This window comes from Anser cygnoides, chromosome 5, assembly GCF_040182565.1.
Source record: "Anser cygnoides isolate HZ-2024a breed goose chromosome 5, Taihu_goose_T2T_genome, whole genome shotgun sequence".
NCBI lineage: Eukaryota > Metazoa > Chordata > Aves > Anseriformes > Anatidae > Anser > Anser cygnoides.
This window is the reverse complement of record NC_089877.1, coordinates 49,232,178-49,249,714: the sequence shown is the minus strand read 5'-3', so window position 1 is coordinate 49,249,714 and position 17,537 is coordinate 49,232,178. Positions and strand designations below refer to the sequence as shown.

At 44.7% G+C, this 17,537-nt stretch overlaps 1 long non-coding RNA gene across 1 annotated transcript in view; it reads right to left on the bottom strand.

The window, feature by feature from the left end:
• LOC106036733 (uncharacterized) overlaps positions 1 to 12,047 on the bottom strand; it is a 37,516-nt gene extending 25,469 nt beyond the window's left edge. Inside the window, exon 1 of the long non-coding RNA XR_007165734.2 lies at positions 11,080 to 12,047. This is a non-coding gene — a long non-coding RNA (uncharacterized lncRNA). The remainder of the gene's footprint in view (positions 1 to 11,079) is intronic.
• Between the last annotated feature and the right edge of the window lie 5,490 nt (positions 12,048 to 17,537).

Sequence of the window (17,537 nt, the reverse complement as noted above, 5' to 3'; positions counted from 1 at the left end):
CTGTATTACCTTCCCCGGTGACCTTCAAATTGCTCTTCCAAATTAAACAACCAGGCGTTAATCCCCAGCTTCAGCTAAGGTAATTGGCTGCGGTGCGAGAGGTGCGACCCGGGGCAGAGCTTTGTGGTGGCAACAAGGTCACTTATCTCAGAAAGGCCCCAGCAGAGAAGACCTTCACCTTGAACCTGCCATGGGTTGCCACGAAGGTTCAGTGGCTCTGAGACCTTTGTGACAAACTGAAGTCCTTCCTAGAGCACTGTCAGGCACCTGAGGGAGAGGGAAACCAAACAGCAGAGTTTCCCCACTGCTGCTCTAATTAAGCAGTTCATTAGGTGTGAGCGGAGATGGATGGGTTGCTGCAGACTGTTCGTTCGAGGTCCTGGTCTGAGCCAGAACAAGGGCAGTGGTACAGAGTTAGGCTCAGTTTGAATGAAGCTGGAAACTTATGATTTGATCTAGTAGGGTTTTCTCCAGTGCTGAAGGACTTTACCAGTTTTACACGTCGTATGCACTCTTGTTACAGCAGCCAGTCACTTTGCTCTCATTTGGCATTTCAGATTGTCAAATCTGAGGGACTTGTGTATTCTGTGTTTTGAACCACCTTCCTTTGGCAACCTGTGCTCCCAAGGCAAACTTCGAATCCAAGAGAGACCCTATCAGAGACCTTTCCTGCTCAGCTGAGTCCTGAAAAAATGACAACTAAAAACGCTCACTATTTTACATTTTATGATGCATTCTTTAATATTTAATAAAGAAGAGGCATGTATTTAACTAAAGTAAAAAATGTTTAATATTAATGTTCACAATAATTGATAACTATCTTATAATAAAAATTCCTAGGTATTTTAAAGCTCTAGCCATATTGTCCCAGCTGTGTTATCTGTAGAGAATGTGTTACAGCTATGTAAAGCTTCTGTGATGGCTAAGTGTATTCAATTATCTCTGCTAGTTTTGTACCCCCTGCCCATACTCTCCATTCGTCTCAGCATTTGCTAAATATTTTAAGCTCGTTAAGTTAGTTCATGCATGCATTACAAATAAGCACTTAGGGGAAAAATATGGCTATTTTATCTACCTTGATGTACAGGCATAAACATACCACTAATCTGCGTACAGCTGTGAGACATCATCCATTTTCCTCTTACTCCCCCCCTTCAGAAAACATACTTTGGAAAACGGGTCATGCAAATGCAGGGATTTCTACAGGGAGCCCGCAGAACAATGCACACATTTGCCAGCACATAGTGGGCTCCCATTGTCTTGTCCTCAAACACATAATAGGAGCTACGCCAGTGGGAAGGCTAAATGGGGAACAAGCGGATGGACAGTAGAGATGACGTTGGTAGAAAGTGCAAGAACCTCCTTCTGCTTCTGTTTCTTTCAGAGGCTTGTGCATAGTAATTCCTTTCCATTGTAATTCGTTTAGCGTATATATTCATGATATGCTTCCTAAAAAACCCCTGGCTGTTGTCAGCAGAGAGGCTGTGTGAGTGCCTTTATTCCAAGAGCCCCTTGGAGTTCAGACAGTATGGCATCCATGAGTGAGGAGCATGAACTCTTATGGTAATGAAGATTACAGTGAAGAATGGATGGGATGAAAGCCCAGTGGCTCACCCACGGACAACAATTCAGAGGATTTTCCCTTACAACACCAGAGTACTCAGCTATAGCTAGGTTTCCCCAGACCTTTCTCTACAAGCCACCTTAGAGATTTCACAACCAGGCTGGAAAAATTTACATATAGATAAAACCTTCGTTTCAGGCCTCCAAGCAAATGTAAAAATGGGCCCTTGTTTTTCTGTGAAAGACCCGGAGGTAAGACAAGTGAAGCCCTGCAAATACACATACAAAAAGCTACACAGTTAGAGTCTGAGTTGGTACACATTCAAAGAGCTGCACACAAGTCAAGTAAATTAAATTAGTTTACCCCAGCTGATAAGTAGGCTTGTGAAAGTTAACACATCTTTTTTTCTTCCTTCACTTTTTAGCCAGTTTATAACAATCTGCAGCAAAATAATTATTTTCTGTTAAGTTCTGTGGGATGACTCTAGAAGATGATGGAGAAGTGATCAGTTCCCATTCACTTCCAGAGGACTTCTTCCCCAAGAATTCAAAGTGGCAATCAGCAACAGCAGTAGTTCTTCCATCCCTTCCCCTTTCAGTCTCCTCCACAAGCTCTCCACAAGCTGTGAGATTTTGAACACTCATCTTGCTACAAGTGAAGAAATAAAAGACATTGCTGAAGTGCCACTTTTCAGACTGTTCATCAGTCTTCAGTATATTTTTGGCCTGGGAAAAAGAATATATATTCTTTTTTCTCCTGATCTTTTGTTTTCCTAATGCTTGATAACAAGATCCATTCCGCGTTCTTGTAACAAGAATTCCTTGAAAACTATAAGAGGCATCTTCCTATTTATAAAGTTGTTTGGAGAGTGTGGATATTAGTAGCATTAGTAGTGTTTTTAACCTGCTTGTCCTCACCAGCTCCTCCCTGAGCTCATAGTGATGGAGCATCATTACCACCCTGCTCCCAGCCTTTGCCTCCAAAGGCAAGGATCTGAAAGCTGGTTTCACCATGGGGAAACCAAAGATCACAGAAGAGCTACGATGCCTTTCTTCCTGCAAGCTGGCCCCTCCAAGGAAGAGGGGAGATCATGGGGAAGCTAACAGCACTGCCAACATGCTACCTACCATGAGCATTAAGCCTGTCTTAAACAGAGAAAATTAATACCAAGCACCTCATTTAAATGGCATCTCATCTGGGACAAAAGCCAGGAAATATAAATGTTGGTTTGGTCTGCTCATCTCTCACATGACTGTGCCTTTTTTTTTATTTTTTTTCTGTGATGAGCGGTAAGGATAGAAAATCAGCCCCAGCTCTGCATTTCCTGGCTTTTGTCGGTTTATGTCACACCCATAACATTATTCAAACGGGGGGGTTTGTGTGTAACAGATATATGTCGACAAAGCCCCGTCTAATGCCTTTTAGGTTGCTAGGAAACCCGGCTCTGTAGCCACCACAGAGATATCTCCGGCTAGGGGCTTAGATAAGCTCTGACTTGTTTTGATTAGGTGAGCTTTATTACAGAAAAGACAGCAGCATGCTTGACATCGTGAAAATATGACCTGCTACAAAAACGATGGTGCAGAGATCATATATTGCTCACAGTGGCGTCCCGGGGAGGACACTAAGAACACATTTCTAGCCCCACCAAGTCACTTCCACCCAGAAAAATCCACACCTCCTAATCAAGGTTTCCCACGGTCCCCTAGGACCTGGGGCAGCCACTGCTAACACCTCCATGTCAAAAAGTGCTGTGGTGAGAAGTCATTATTAGTCTGGCTTTAACTTCATGTTTCAGGAGAACGGTGGTATTTGTGGTCAGGTGGGTAGAGCAGATAACTAAGAATTAAATTACCTACGTTCTTCCCTCAGCTCTGCAATGTAATGATTGTGCTTAAAGAATGAATCTGAGTGAGTTATACCCATGTAAGATATTTATGCAGCCCCATTAATGGAAGGGACAAACGGATGTGAGCCTCTCCATGTTGCTTGTGGTGACCTGGGGTCTGCTCTGTGGCACTGAGGCTCTTCTCTCTTCGGACTGAGCATATTTCTGTCTGCTCGTTCTGTGCTGATGCCCTGCCCCTGCCTACAACATGTCCAACAGGCATTTGGCCATGTGGTGGAAACGCTGTGCCTTCCTGATAACTGTTTTTCATCCTTCACCTCCTTACTGATAGAAAGTTTTCCCCTTGATCTACCCTACAGCAATTCCAGCACCTTACTACTTGTCCTGCCCATTGTGCACAGGTAAATAATAGGTTATTCCTTCCTCTCTGCAGCAACCTTTTATATGTTTGGAAACAGTTATGCTTTCTCCCTCAGCAGACTTTGAGCAAAACAACCTAAACTTTCTCAGTCTTTCTTCATAGACCATGTTTTCCTGAGCCTCTTTAACTCCATGCTGTGTACCCTCTGAAAGCAGGGCAGGTATTCGACAAGCTACAGATAAAAACAACGATATCTAGGTGAAAGCACCAGCCTGAGCGCAGGCTTAGTCATGCTGCACCTGTGAGCTATGCAATTTCTGTCCGTGTTGCTGGCAATAGCTTGGGATCACATAAGCTACCCTTTAATTAGGAAGGGATCAAGCAGACATATCTGATGATATACAGGCTTGCCATTGGGTGGTTGTGCTGAGCTCATGAGCAGCTGAAACCGTATGACAGGGACCTTGGGTCCATGCTGGGCTGTAAGCACTCTCAGGGCTTTCAGCGGTCTAAGTTTACATATACATATTTACGTTTAATAAGGTACACATCTCCATCAAGTACCCTCATGTGACAGATGCAAGTTGTAGCAGTCAGCAGAGGCAATCTAGCTGAATTGCTCATGGGGTCTATAAAGGCTCTCCCTAAATTTATGCCCAATTACATGAAAAGTTTCATTCACTCAGGAAGTATAATCAGCCCATAATTGTGGCATTGTTAAAGAAATCTCTACGCATCAATCTGTCTCAGATAAAGCTATTACAGGAGTTAAAAAGTGATCCAAAGGGTGAAAACAATCAGGCTCTTTCCAGCTAATTGGGAAAGCAAGTTTCAGAATAATAAGTTCTGTGCCAAGAACTGTGCAGCTGAAGTGTTTCAGCTGGGAGAGCTCAGTACAAACAGGTACTTTCCAAACCATTCAGTATATAGGTTAATATTAACATTAGGCATTGCACATTTAACTCAACGGCCTAGGAAGTAATGATCTGGTATGCTTCCCCGCTCCCGTGGCTAAGCCTTGGATCTGCATACAGTACTTGAACATACCCTTATGCACTGCAGTCCTGTTAGAGAGGATACAGAAAGCCTGTTGACACTGTCTTTGCAGCTCGCACCTGGAGCAAACCCTGGTGTCCTGGCTGACTTGGACAATATGGCCTGTGTCCCTCGGGAGCGTGTGAGCTGTGACCACACCGCAGCAGAGCAAACCTGGCATCCTAACAGTCTCCACTGCTGCCTGTAACTGGGGCTAAGCACGTGCCCCACCAGCACTGGGGTCAGCATAGACTTGCCCCATGCACAGCAGAGAACCACACTGGCCTCTTCCTCAGAAGGTGACCAAGCCCAGTAAATGTGTGCAGAGGCTGTTCAGCAGTTGTTCCAAAAACACGCTGCCTGCTTCTGCTACAACCGCTTCTGCTGCCATCAATTCCTCAGCACACAGCGTCAGAGCTCCACCACAGAAAACCTCACCCTCTGGGCTGCAGACAAGGCCAGCTCAAACTAGGGCTATGGATGGCTACACACAGATGCCTGTTAGAGCCAATTTTGGCCAGATGGTGTTTGTGCACCACTGTTGCCCCAATTATGTGCCTGGCTCTTAGCTGCCAGCCAAGCTGTGACATAACACGTTGCTACATGGAAGTGCTCTTAGGGCCTGGGTGTTGCTGTTGGCAAACAAGGATGGGAGGCTGCTGGTGGAAAAGGCTGCTCGTGTGTCTGTCTGTATGTCTGTGTGTGTGTGTGCGTGCGTAAGAGATGAGTCTCTTTTGTCCCTGCCCCTGAGCTGCCCATCTTTGCTGAAGAATTCCCAAATCACACAGCATATCTTTCCTAAACATTGTTGTACCTAAACATGACTTTTTCCTCTCAGCTCTTCAGTAAACATGACTTAGGCAGGACACCTACCAGAGCCAGGAGCAATACCAATCTTGCTCTTGGGGGCCCTCCACTTGTCCTAAGCATGGCAATGAAGCTGTAAAGGGTGAATGTGTGGCTCAAGAGAGTCTCTCAAGGCTTGTTAAGTTCCTGGACCTCTCAGACTCAGCATGATGCTTCAGACCCAGGTGACAGTGCAGCACAAAACACACTTACGGCACTGAAGTCCCAAACTGGCATAGTTTGTGATAGAGGCATGCATGTCAAGCTGCATGGCATGGTAGTTGACATGTGCAGCCTTTGTTTTGATGAATCTGAAGTCAAACGACTCAGTGCTGCAGGCCAAGCCCAGCACACCCAGCTGGCCTCCTACCTCCTCCTCTCTGCCTCCTGCAACACTCCCTGCTGCACAGGCCTGGGCCTCAGCCAGTTCAAGGCATGTGGGCGCCCTGGGAGTCCTGAATTCCTTTTTGCTCCTGACGAACTTTTAGGACAGGATGGCTTTAGAGTTCTTGAGACTCGCACTTTCCATACCAGCTAGGAGACTTGTGAACACAGCCAAGTGACGTTTGTGCCCATGTAGCAGTGTGCATGAGTATAAGCCCATGGGCGCTGGAGAACGCTCCTGGGGAACTGTGTGGGTAGTGTCTGTGGAGTGCAGGCCTTGAGAGAGCAGCTCTCCCAAATACACCCAGGTTTCTTCAGGGAAATTATTCAGCTTGCTTCAGATAGGAGCTGGGCTGACATGGCTTCAGTGTAGGTGACCAGGAGATCAGGGCCAAGGTGCAGATCTGACTACATATGGACTGTTTGGATGCACTCAGAGCCCTGGATGATGTTCACAAGGTCTAAGAGGAACAAGGACAATTTTTCCAACTGTGCTCTGTATGTAAGCAGTTTTCTCAACTGCTCCTACAACTCTACAAATAGGTACTCAGAAACACCCCACATTCTCTTGGCTACTTCATGAAATGAGGGAGGAGCCAATCGGGCATGTCACAGCCAAGGCTGCTGCTTTGATTGACTAATGACACGTTGTCCAGATTTAAGCCTCTCTGGTTTGCATATCTTGTTACTGGAAAACTGGGACTCTGTACTGACTGAAAGCAATGGAAATGAGTTATTGATCTGTGTATTATCTGTATACAGATGGCATTTCAGCCTCATATGCTCTGGTTCCACAAACATGTGAGCTATCTGAGCTATGCATTGCTTACAAGCGGTGGTCTCGCAGCCCAGCTACCTCCTCACATCTCTTTCTTTATTGCATTCCCATTCCTCACCACTCACTTCCCCCTCTTTCCTGTGCAAGCTTGGACATTCATTCATTGGTCCCATCCGAGCTCATGCAGCTCCTTAAGCCAGGAGAAAACCATCAATTTTATTTTTGCTGCATTAGGTTTCCCTTGGCTTAGCAAATGGATGTAGATCACAGGTGGATCTGACAAGTGCCAGAGTGGACACACAGTAAATGGCAGACGTGCACAGCTGGAAAGGCAAGAAGGCAGGGGAGAGTGGTACCTCCCCTCCAGTGGCAGTTAGCCATTAAATCAGCTCATCCCGTCCTGCAGGATTGCATCTCTCTGTGATTTGGCCACACACTGAACAGATGTACTGATGAGAAATAGTCCGAGGGACACTGAGCAATTTCCCTGCCAAAAATTTAGCACAAAAGACCCCTCACAACTCATCCTTTTTATACCAAAATCTCTCTTCAAGACAACAAAACCCTAAACTCAGTAATAAGACAGGCCCTGCCACAGTTAAAATACAAACATGAACAACTGACTTTCTTTGCTGTTTGTCCTCCAAAACAATACACTCTTCTGTATTCCTTGGGACTCGCAGGAACACAGAAAACCAGGGTTGGCTGCGTACTCCCAGCTGTGTTTCCCAGCCTCTTTACCCATCACCTCACCTAAAGAGCTCAGACAGCAGAGAGGTCTGTTGTCAAAAAGACCACAACGTTAGGAGGTGATTTATCATGCCCATTGATTCAGCTCTTCCTTCCCTAACATGAGTATTATAAGCATGGCTCAATAATAGGACAGATACCTTCTGGATAGTTTTCCTGGGCCTAAAAGACAGTATCTGATGCAGAGTAAATGACTGAAATTCAGCTAGAGTCAGCGGAGAATTTGCCCAATTGAGAAATGGAGTTCTCCTTAGGGATGCCAGCCAGACCTGTTAAAATTTGTGAAAGCATATCTGATTTACACACTTTCAGCGTGCTATTACTTCTGCCATGAGGTTGAACTTTTTAATGAGATTAATGATCCATGGGTCACAGTGATTGGAGATTGATGAGGTTCTCACCGAAATCAATTTACTGTTTCTTCCTGCCAGGGGTTGCTGCCACTCTGCTGCATCCCAAACTGGGTCACAATTAAGACGATGTAGTTCGATCTGGCTTTCCCTGACCAGATGCTTCAATTCAGTGCCTACAGTTTGTTACATATAGTTTTCTGATAACCTCAAGGGAGCCTAATGGTAGCAGTGCATTAACCCACTGATGCTAATCTGCAGGATTGGGTATCAGGATATGCAAATGAATTAAACTAGATCTTCTTTTCAAAAGGTATCATAAGATGTCCCTTGAGCTTTATGTACTTTTGGACATGATTGGATGCATTAATATTTAATTTCTGCCAGGTGGGGTTCACCTTCCTCTGAGGTAAAGAGTTTACAGAGTGACACAGATCTTGTGCCTGCCTTCTTGTTCTTCTAACAAGAAACACAAGATCCAGTTTCTCTCTCCTCATCCTTCCCCCACTGCTTTCCTCCCACTATGTTTTAAAAACCTGACAGTAATGTGAAAAAAGTTGTTGTGCTCCCATTAGGGCTCTGTTCTCACTCTGTGACTCCCCAATCACATTTGCTACCTTGATGTGTTAGCATGGCTGGGATCTAAACAGCAAACCTTTTTTCTTCTTCTTTTTTGTTTTTAATAACTTCTTTTCTTCATCCTGGTAGTGTCCTGAAACAGCTACTTTAGCTTCTTGACCTGAACGTAAGAACAACTAAGTGGAGATTTGCACCAGAGTCCCAATCCAAGGCTCGTGCAGATCCTGTTGACTGCTGGGGCAGGATTTGGGGTTGTTGGTCCATACAGCGTGAATATTTGCCCTGTGCAGGCCCTCAGGACAGTCTGTAGCTCTGCAGCACTCCACGCTGTTTGATTTATGGAGTTCCAAGTGACCAGGGACATAACCATTGCCAGTAGTTAAGATCATAAATTTTAAAAGTCAGTAGGGACCACTAGCCTTCATTATACCGGAAGCCAGATAATTTAATCCAGTAAATCCTGCCTCAAATCCATATCTTGTGGTTGAGCTGGAACATATATTTTCAGAAGCTGTTCCAAACTCAATTTAGAGATCTCATTTTAATGAGGTATCCCACTGAGCTCTCTGCATCCCTGTACCTCTCCCTGTGTGCAGCACTGTGTATGATGTGCTCACATCTCTCTTCTTACAGTAGTTTTGCTTAAAACATTGCTTATTTTGGTTAGAGCAGAATTATTTACTGAGTGCTACCAATGTGTTCTGCCTTGCTTAAGTAATGGTTTTATAATGTAAATTAGACAGATAATGCTATTCATAAACCATACTGCATGATCAGATGGCAGACTAAGCTTAGCGAGATAGAGATTTCCTTTTTAATTAAAACTGCGACACTTCTGTGTAGTGGATTAACACTGAAAGGGTCACTGGAGGAAGTGAATTAAAGTAGGATTTGAATGATGAGAAAGTGGCCATTTTTGAGCAATTTAACAGCATAACAACTGTGTCACTTCCCAACGTCTTCCTTGAGGGACTCCTAAGACTATATTACCTTGAATTAACCCTTAAAGCTCCTTAAAGATAGTAAAATATTTTATTATGAAAATTGGGACATGGAAGGTTAAAGTGAAAATGAAATCATCTTTGGCTTCTCTTTTGCAACCTTCATCTTTTGAAGATGAGAATGAGAATTTGTTTTCACAAGTACCTGGTACCCAGGGCTCCCACCAACGTCTGTTGGATTTGGGAGATCTTCAACAGCTTCAGAAATTGAGCCCCAATTGCTCGTTTTAGGCAAATTGTGTTTTTCCCTCAGACAATGTGTGCACTCGACAATTAAGCTGCAATACGAACACTGAGCTTTAATTCCCACAATACCCAACCCTGCTGGCTGGCTTGTCCCAGGAGGCTGTCAGTAACCAGTGCATCCGCAGATGTCACGCTTGCACTGAAACATCCTGGCTTTTTGATGAAAGGAAGCCTGGAATATTTTATTTTGCTTAAACACTCTCAAACTGAAGATCTTGAATCATCCTGATGTGAGCCCACCTTCATACAATCCTCAACATGAATTTCTCCCAGTTAGAATTAGCTGCTGTTCAGCTGACATCTGTTAACAAAGCTGAGTATAATAGGTGGTTAACTTCAAATCTAAAACTTGCACATGAATCCTTTTGCTAAATACTCTGCAATTAGACATAAGCTGAGTAAGGCAGAGGCTGCAGCATTGTATCAGTAGGAAACAACTAGGGAGAAGAAATCTGAGTCGTCCTTCTCCCATTAAAAAAAAAATAGCTGAAATATTTCGCCCTATCTTCCTCAAGTATGTAAGAAATTCTGAATCAGCTGCTCACAAAGAATAAAATTGTTATCATTAAATTTCCACATGCCTATTTACAGCAGTTGATTAGAAGTGTCTAAAAATTCTTAAGCAAATATCAGCTTTCTTCCAGAAAAACTGTCTGTTGATCTGTCGAAAACAACAAATCCAGTGTGGTTACAGACATTATAAAACAGACCAGCTATTTGGTATTAAACCTCAGTAAATGATTTGTATAATCAAATATTTCTGTGTTGGCACACACACACACCAAAAAAAAAAAAACGCATGACCCTACAAACAGGATTATTGGGAGGATAAAAAAAAAAAAGAAAAATGAATTCAATTCATCATCGCCTTACATTTGCTACAAGAAAGTGATTTCTATAGTGACAAACTATAGGAAAACCAGAAAACCCCTAATACTCAGACTGCAGGCTCCTTGGAAGGGGACTGAATTTACTTTGAATACTGCCACAGCACAACAGCATCCTCCTCCTTATAGAGGATCTCTTCATAGAAGTGAAGTACATTTATAACAATAATAAATAAAATTATGCTTACCCCATTGAGAATCGTAAAGGAAATTAATTTTTAGTTTTAGAGAATAACTGAATAAAAAAAAACACACTGAGCAGCAGCATAGACCCTTCTCAATACTAGTTACAAACGGTGCTGGATATCCAGACAGAGAGGAGCTGGAAAGAGAGCCCGAAATGGGCATGTTTTGTCCCCAGCCCTCTTCAAATCCCGTGTTACAAAAATCACCAAGCTTGCAGCTACAGGCAGGCAGCAGGACCCACGCCTCTACCTGTGATCACCTACCCCCATCGCTTTGTGCCAGCAAACCCTGCAATGCAGCAGCGAGTACTCTGCACTCGGGTAAGTGTTTGCTTGTCTCCCGATGTCTGTGCCAGTGAACGTGTGCAGGCAGCGGGGAGCTTTAATAAAGCAAACTCTGCAGTAGACTGCAGAGCAGGCTGATGAACAGTTTCAATGGTGCTGGGGTGTGCCGAAGCTCTCTGCCTCCCCTCCTCCATGCAGCCCTTAAGCCTGATAGATTAAAGCCCTGGCCAGCATCAGGTGGTTAAAACACAGTTCATTAGCTCACGTTGCTCGCTGCCTGCCTGCCGTGGAAAGGCTGCAGGAGCCGCTCATGATGATCACACACTGAATGTGTTTACTGGAGTTCAAAACAGCTTGTCTCCCTCATGCCAAGACTGCCCTTTAAAATGATATTAATTAAGCAAGCAGCTTTAATACAACAGGCAAATGGCATGTAATCAGTGATTATAGCAGCAGGGAAGGGCATGGTTTCACAGAGATCAGCAAGAAGGGGATGGAGGCAAGACCGGGTCTGCTTCACTAGGGGCTCGCAAAGCCCTGCTCCTTCTCCCTTTTCTCCCAGGTCCTGCCAGCGGCCTCATGTCTCATGCCAAGGTCTCAAGAGGGACGTCTAAGCTGGAGAGAAAAGCAGTTTCCCTTCTGTACCAAACTGCTGGGCAGGGAGATGTGTTTCCTGAACCCCTTTTTGGGACTGAGGGAAGGCAGGGGCGATGCAGCTGCAGCAGGACATGGAGGCATGGTCACCCCAGACACCTGGGGGGGATAGCAAGGTGGATAGTAGGGGCCAGGGCAGCCCTCATCAGACAGGGACTGATCGCACAGAGAGCTTACCCAGCTGTAAGTTGTTTACCAGAACAAGATGGAAACCAAATTAATAAATTGTCCCAACTCGTGTCCCCACACTCCCACTCAGTGTATTTGCTTCTTTCCCTTCTGTCTTTGCTCCTGCCCTCCCACATGAAAAAAGCAAAGTTATTTGTTTATCTTCCTTGCAGTCCTTTATAATGCCTTATAAAACCATTACCCAGGCTTTTGGGCCAAAACCCCATTTTACAGCTGTAGAAAATGCAGCTCAGAGAGGCAGGGTGACTCAGTCCAGATTTTATAGCCAGCCCACATCAGAACCAGTTTTCAGGGCACATTTTCTTTGGCTCTCAAAATGAACCTTGTTCCACCAGCACCAGAACTTTCCGTGGAGCCCCAGCTACCCATTGCTCTGAACTTTCTATCTTTATCCCCTCCGACAACTATTTATTCTTTGTTCTTCGGAGTCCTGGATGTTGCGGGATGTAAAGCAGAGCGTATAGCATTGTTCGCTTCAGCTTTGTGCTGGTGAAAGAACAAGCACAAAGGAAGGAGAGGAGAAAAGGGGGCACCTTCTTGTATAAAAGGCCCTGAAATCCCATATGGAAAAACGCTATAGAAGTGAATAAATGTGATTCTAAAAGCCTTTTGAATTTGAGAGAGAATGATCTCCTTCCCACATGGTTTTCAAACATCATATAGACTGGTGTAGCATTCGAGCACCTAGAGAAAAGAGATCAGTCTCTTTTCAATTCTATGGATTTATCTATATAAGACTATTGCTTTCATTTCCACTAAGTACCTTATGGAAAAGGCCTAGGGAAAAGGACGAAAAGATAACTAGGACAACAATTTTGGTTGGTTTGTTTTGGATTTTGAAGCAGTTGCAGAATAGCAAGCAGCACTATTGCTTTCTTCTCCCAATTCTCCATGGTATTACGTTTATTTTGTTTATAGGCTTTTCTGTGGCAATTGCCACTACAGTGTCAGGCAGGGAGTTTTTAAAATAATGTGAATGCTTGCCTAGATGTTTTTTGAGATGACTGGCTTGCCTGAATATTTATTTTCACTCTACATGGAGGAGACTGTGCTCAGAGGAAGGCAAAGTGAGTCTTCATGATCATTTATCTTGCTGGATGAAAAAGCAGTAACAAGTGAAACTGTGGTAAGTATTGTAACATCCAAAGCCTCTCAGGGGAGGAGAGGGCTGCAGAATGCAGCAGTGCCAGCAGAAAGGCTTTTTTTCACAAAACTGCTGCAGCAGGCACACGCAGTCAGTCTGCCAGGGAGGGCCACAGCTGTGCCAGATGAGCAACAACACGACTGCGCAGAAATTCAACACAGCATTCAGGTATGCTGATTTCCCACACAGAATTCAGCAAAACCGTTCCCAAACCCTCCTGCACATATGTGCATGTGCGTAGGTATGTTACGTAAAGGCCGTGCCTCTGGAAGCCCAGAGGGAACATTAAATGACTGCGCGCACTGTTGACGACGAACAGTGGAGTGCCCAAAGGCAGCTTTTCTATGGCAAATTTATGTCATATTTTATCTGCTACAACATCTGGGCCAAAAATTGGAGCTAATGATCTAATAAGACAGCTCAGCTATGAACAGTCACTCCAATGTCTTGACCCTGATCATCTCCCATTTTTTTTCAGGCAATAACAAGCTTGGCCTACTCACTTAAGGACTGTTCGTTTCAGTTATCCCCAAGCCTTGTGGTCTCTCTGGGCACCAGTCCTCATCCAGAAACAGTTCTGAACAAGAACTACCAGCCAGGGGCAGGGTGGAAGTGCATGCAGGAGTGCTTGGAAATACTGCTTAAAATAGGTTGTCCTTTGTTGCACCATCTTCCCAGCTATATGTGCTGTTTTCTCTGTCCCGGTGAGTGTTCCCTTTGCTGCTGGTGGTAGGAGGCATGGTTCTGTCCCTCCAGGGAGACGGGCAGGCCTCCCAGAGATGCCAGGCTCATTCCTGGGAGAACACCTGGGCCAGCAGAGGCCACGCAGCTGAGCAGCAGTGAGAGGAAAGGGGAGGTTTCCCTGCCTCTGCCTCTCCCCTGGCCCACTCATACAAGGCTGGGAACAGTCAGCCTTTCATCTCCACAGGCCTTTGCTTATCCAGCCATAAAATGGGGAAAGCCATCACTCTTACCTCACAGAAGGGTCAGGAGGCTTTACTCATTTGTACTCATAATGAATGAAAGGCATGGTAAAATGGCAATGTCTTCATTAATTACTATTAGTCCACCCACTGTGTGGAGGGTAAGGATGGTTGCAGGGAACATGGCCAAACCTCGGTGGGTTACAAGACCTTTGTCCACCACAAAGCTGCTCCCACGCATGTCATGGCACAGCAGCCTGGACTTGATGCAAAACTGTAATCAAAATAAAACAGCATACTGCATCATTTGCAGCTTCTCACCCTTCAGATGACATTTTTTCATATGCTTCTACATGGTTTCCAATGGGTTCTGGGTTTTGTCAGAGGTTTCCCTAACAGACATAGCCATGACACAGAGGAGGGATGGTAATAACACCGTAAGACTGAGTTAGAGCGTGCTCCCTGTGTGGGGCTGTTGCCCCATACTTCACAGGGTTTCCTTGCCCCCTCATCCAGGTGAGGGAGGCGAGCACAGCATGCGTGGCCTTCCCCTCCCCAGGTCCTTTCGGTGCTGCCTGCAGTGCCCAGGCTGGCAGCTGGCTCAGGTAGCTGAGATCAGGGCTCCTCATCCAACCGAGTGCCCGATGTACCTGGGCTTCAGTGAGCTGGTGCTGTTTTGTAATTAACGATGCATTTTCAGGGCTATTAATTAACCCTCTTAACTTAATCACTCTGGTTATTAAAGAGAAAATTTGAGCGAGTTTCTGGAGTCTCTCCTGGGCCAGGTTTCCCGTTGGCAGCAGCAAGCAGCTGCACTGTCCTCTGGGGGCAGGCGGATGGCTTTGCGTGCTGGCTCCAGCCCAGGCTGGCACCGTGGTGTCGATCACGTTGCTGCTCCATTCCTCTTACCTGGATGGGTTTTGTGGAAGGCACCGACAGAGCATTTGCCAGCTCCTTCCATGTGCTCTGGCAGAGCCACTGCCCGTCACAGCATGAGCTTCTCTCTCCACCTCTTTGCCCCTCTGGTGCTTTGCTATCCGCTTGCAAAGGCAGGGCTTTTATTATAAGCATGCGTATTATTGTCTCACCCTTGGCACCCTGCAAAGGATGTCTGTATATCTCATCATACAACCTGACACAATATCCTTCCCAGATGGTCCAGATACTGCTCTGTTTCATTAACATGTTTCTCGCTGCTGCCAAAGCCCAATAGAGCTGTAGAAATGGTGGCTAGAGAGTGCAAGAGGCAGTAATGAGATTTTTTTATGTGTGTCTTTATGGTATTGAAGAGCTTTTTGTATCATCTCTGAGCATCACTCTCACTCAGGCTGCTGCTGGTGAACATGGTCTGTCTGGCTCCCACATCAGGCACAGCACATCTTGATTTCCACTTAAATCAGTCTCCTACCATTTTAACCCCAGCAGCCTTTGAAATCAGGAGGCCACTGGAACAATACGCAGAATTTATATGGCAGTTTTCATCTTCACAGCAATTTTCAAACAAGAATGAATCAATCTTTAATGCTCTCCTATGCAGGACATGACAAAAGCCTGCAAGGCTGATTTTACAGACTGGGAACCTGATGCTCAGAAAACCTGAGGGACCTGCTGAAAGCCATGAGAAAAAAAACACAGTCTGAACTGCACAAAGAACAGATGAGCTTGCGATGCCCTGTACCACTGAATTCTTACATCCGTGTCGTGTTCCCAGATGACATATTTAACCTACAGGGCAGCTTATTCTCCATGTCCTCCACTTCACCACGAACACCAGAACCAGGACGTTCGCTGCCACCTGACTGTGTCAGTGATGCTCACTGACGTGGCGTGCTCTTGCAGTGGAAAAGGAAGTTAATTATTGGCAGTTACAGGGTGTGTGCTAAACCAGTGCCTGTTGATGCTGAGTGCTGTGGCTGAGTTCAGGACGTACTCAAGGCTGTACACAGGGAAGGGTCTTTGTGTTGGAAGTGATTCCTCAGGCACTGGGAGCACTCCCCCGTTGTTATAAAATGCTACCCAGTGGTTTCCCCAGGCTGCCAAACCTGCTGCTTCATGCTCCTGGCCCTTGGTCTCTCTCCTTCTGTTCATGTAGCCGAACAATTTGCAGCTTCATCACTGAACCATGGCACATCCTGACTCAGCCTAATATTAGCAGGTAGCTTTCTCATTTTACAGACCAGGGTACATCTGCACCTTAGAGATTACTCTAGGGTTTAGATTATCCTTATCAACAGGATGCCTTTTTCCAGCAAAACCATACAGTTTGTTCTTCAGGATTAAAGACAGATTGGGAATAAGTGATTTATATGATATATTACTGACGTGAATCTGCTCTGCTATGATAGTGGGTCTGAAAGTTTGGCTGAGCTAGTAATGTGGTAACACAAGAAATCAGACTAATAAAGCATGGCTACCAAATATGAAGGATGGCTGGCAATTCTGGAGGGTAAATAGGGTTTAAAACATGGCAGGACCCTGTTGACTATAATCTCAGCTCTGACACTACTCGGAACTTGAATAAAAGTTGTTATGCTTCGCTGTAATAGCTGCTGAAAAATTAGTTAATTTTTCTACAGTTCAGAGGTAGGCTATGAGATGAAAAAATGAGTGTTTTAAAAGTATTCTCACCATGTGAAATTAAGAGCAGACAACAGAAAAAAAAAAAAAAAAGCTTTCAGGTCAGTCATTTCAAATCCCTATAAAAACAAGGACATAAACCCAAAGGAACCTCATCAGGCACACAACTTCTGCTTTTACCTAACAGGAAGTAAAAAGAACCCATTTTAACAAATGCTACAGCCTTTCCCTAACCCCCCATATATTTCCTCCGTATTCCCAAAAGGTGGGGGTCAGGAAGAGCTGACAATGTTAAGAAACTGCAGGTGCATCTTACATTCAGGCACAAGTGGAAATTGTCTGTGAAGGGCTCTGTCAACAAGGTTTTTCCTCAACAGATGTGACCCCATATTTTGATTTGGGCAAACTGAATCATTCTAGAAAAGAAAGGGAATTTAACAAATGCTCCAGGACAAAAACATATAATTTGCTAGAAACTAATGAATCGCATACAGTCATGCTTCCCTTTCATTCTTTTTATTAGTGCCTACACTAGTGGTCCACCTCACTTCAGTTTATTAAAGATCAGAGGCCCTGTTTTAACTTCAAAGTCAGTGATATTGAAAAGACCAAAAGCCGTCAGCAAATCCTGAAAGAATGGTATTGCTTCTCTCCATTTAAATTTTCACTTGCTTTTATTATTTTTCCTGTTTCCCATCAAAGCCGTAGGAGGCAGTTATGCCTTTGGACTATTGCCCTATATCTTTTCATTCTGCCTTTTTCGTTCCTTTCTGGCCCATTCTGGAACAGGAAAACAATGTGGGTGGCAGAAGGGCAGCTTCCACCACTTCATTAATTCAGCTTTTTTTTTTTTAATTGAAATGTCTTGCAGAGACTCTCATTATACCTATTAATATACAATTTCACACCATTCTTAGCGGCATTCAGATATTTTATATTCAAATCCATGC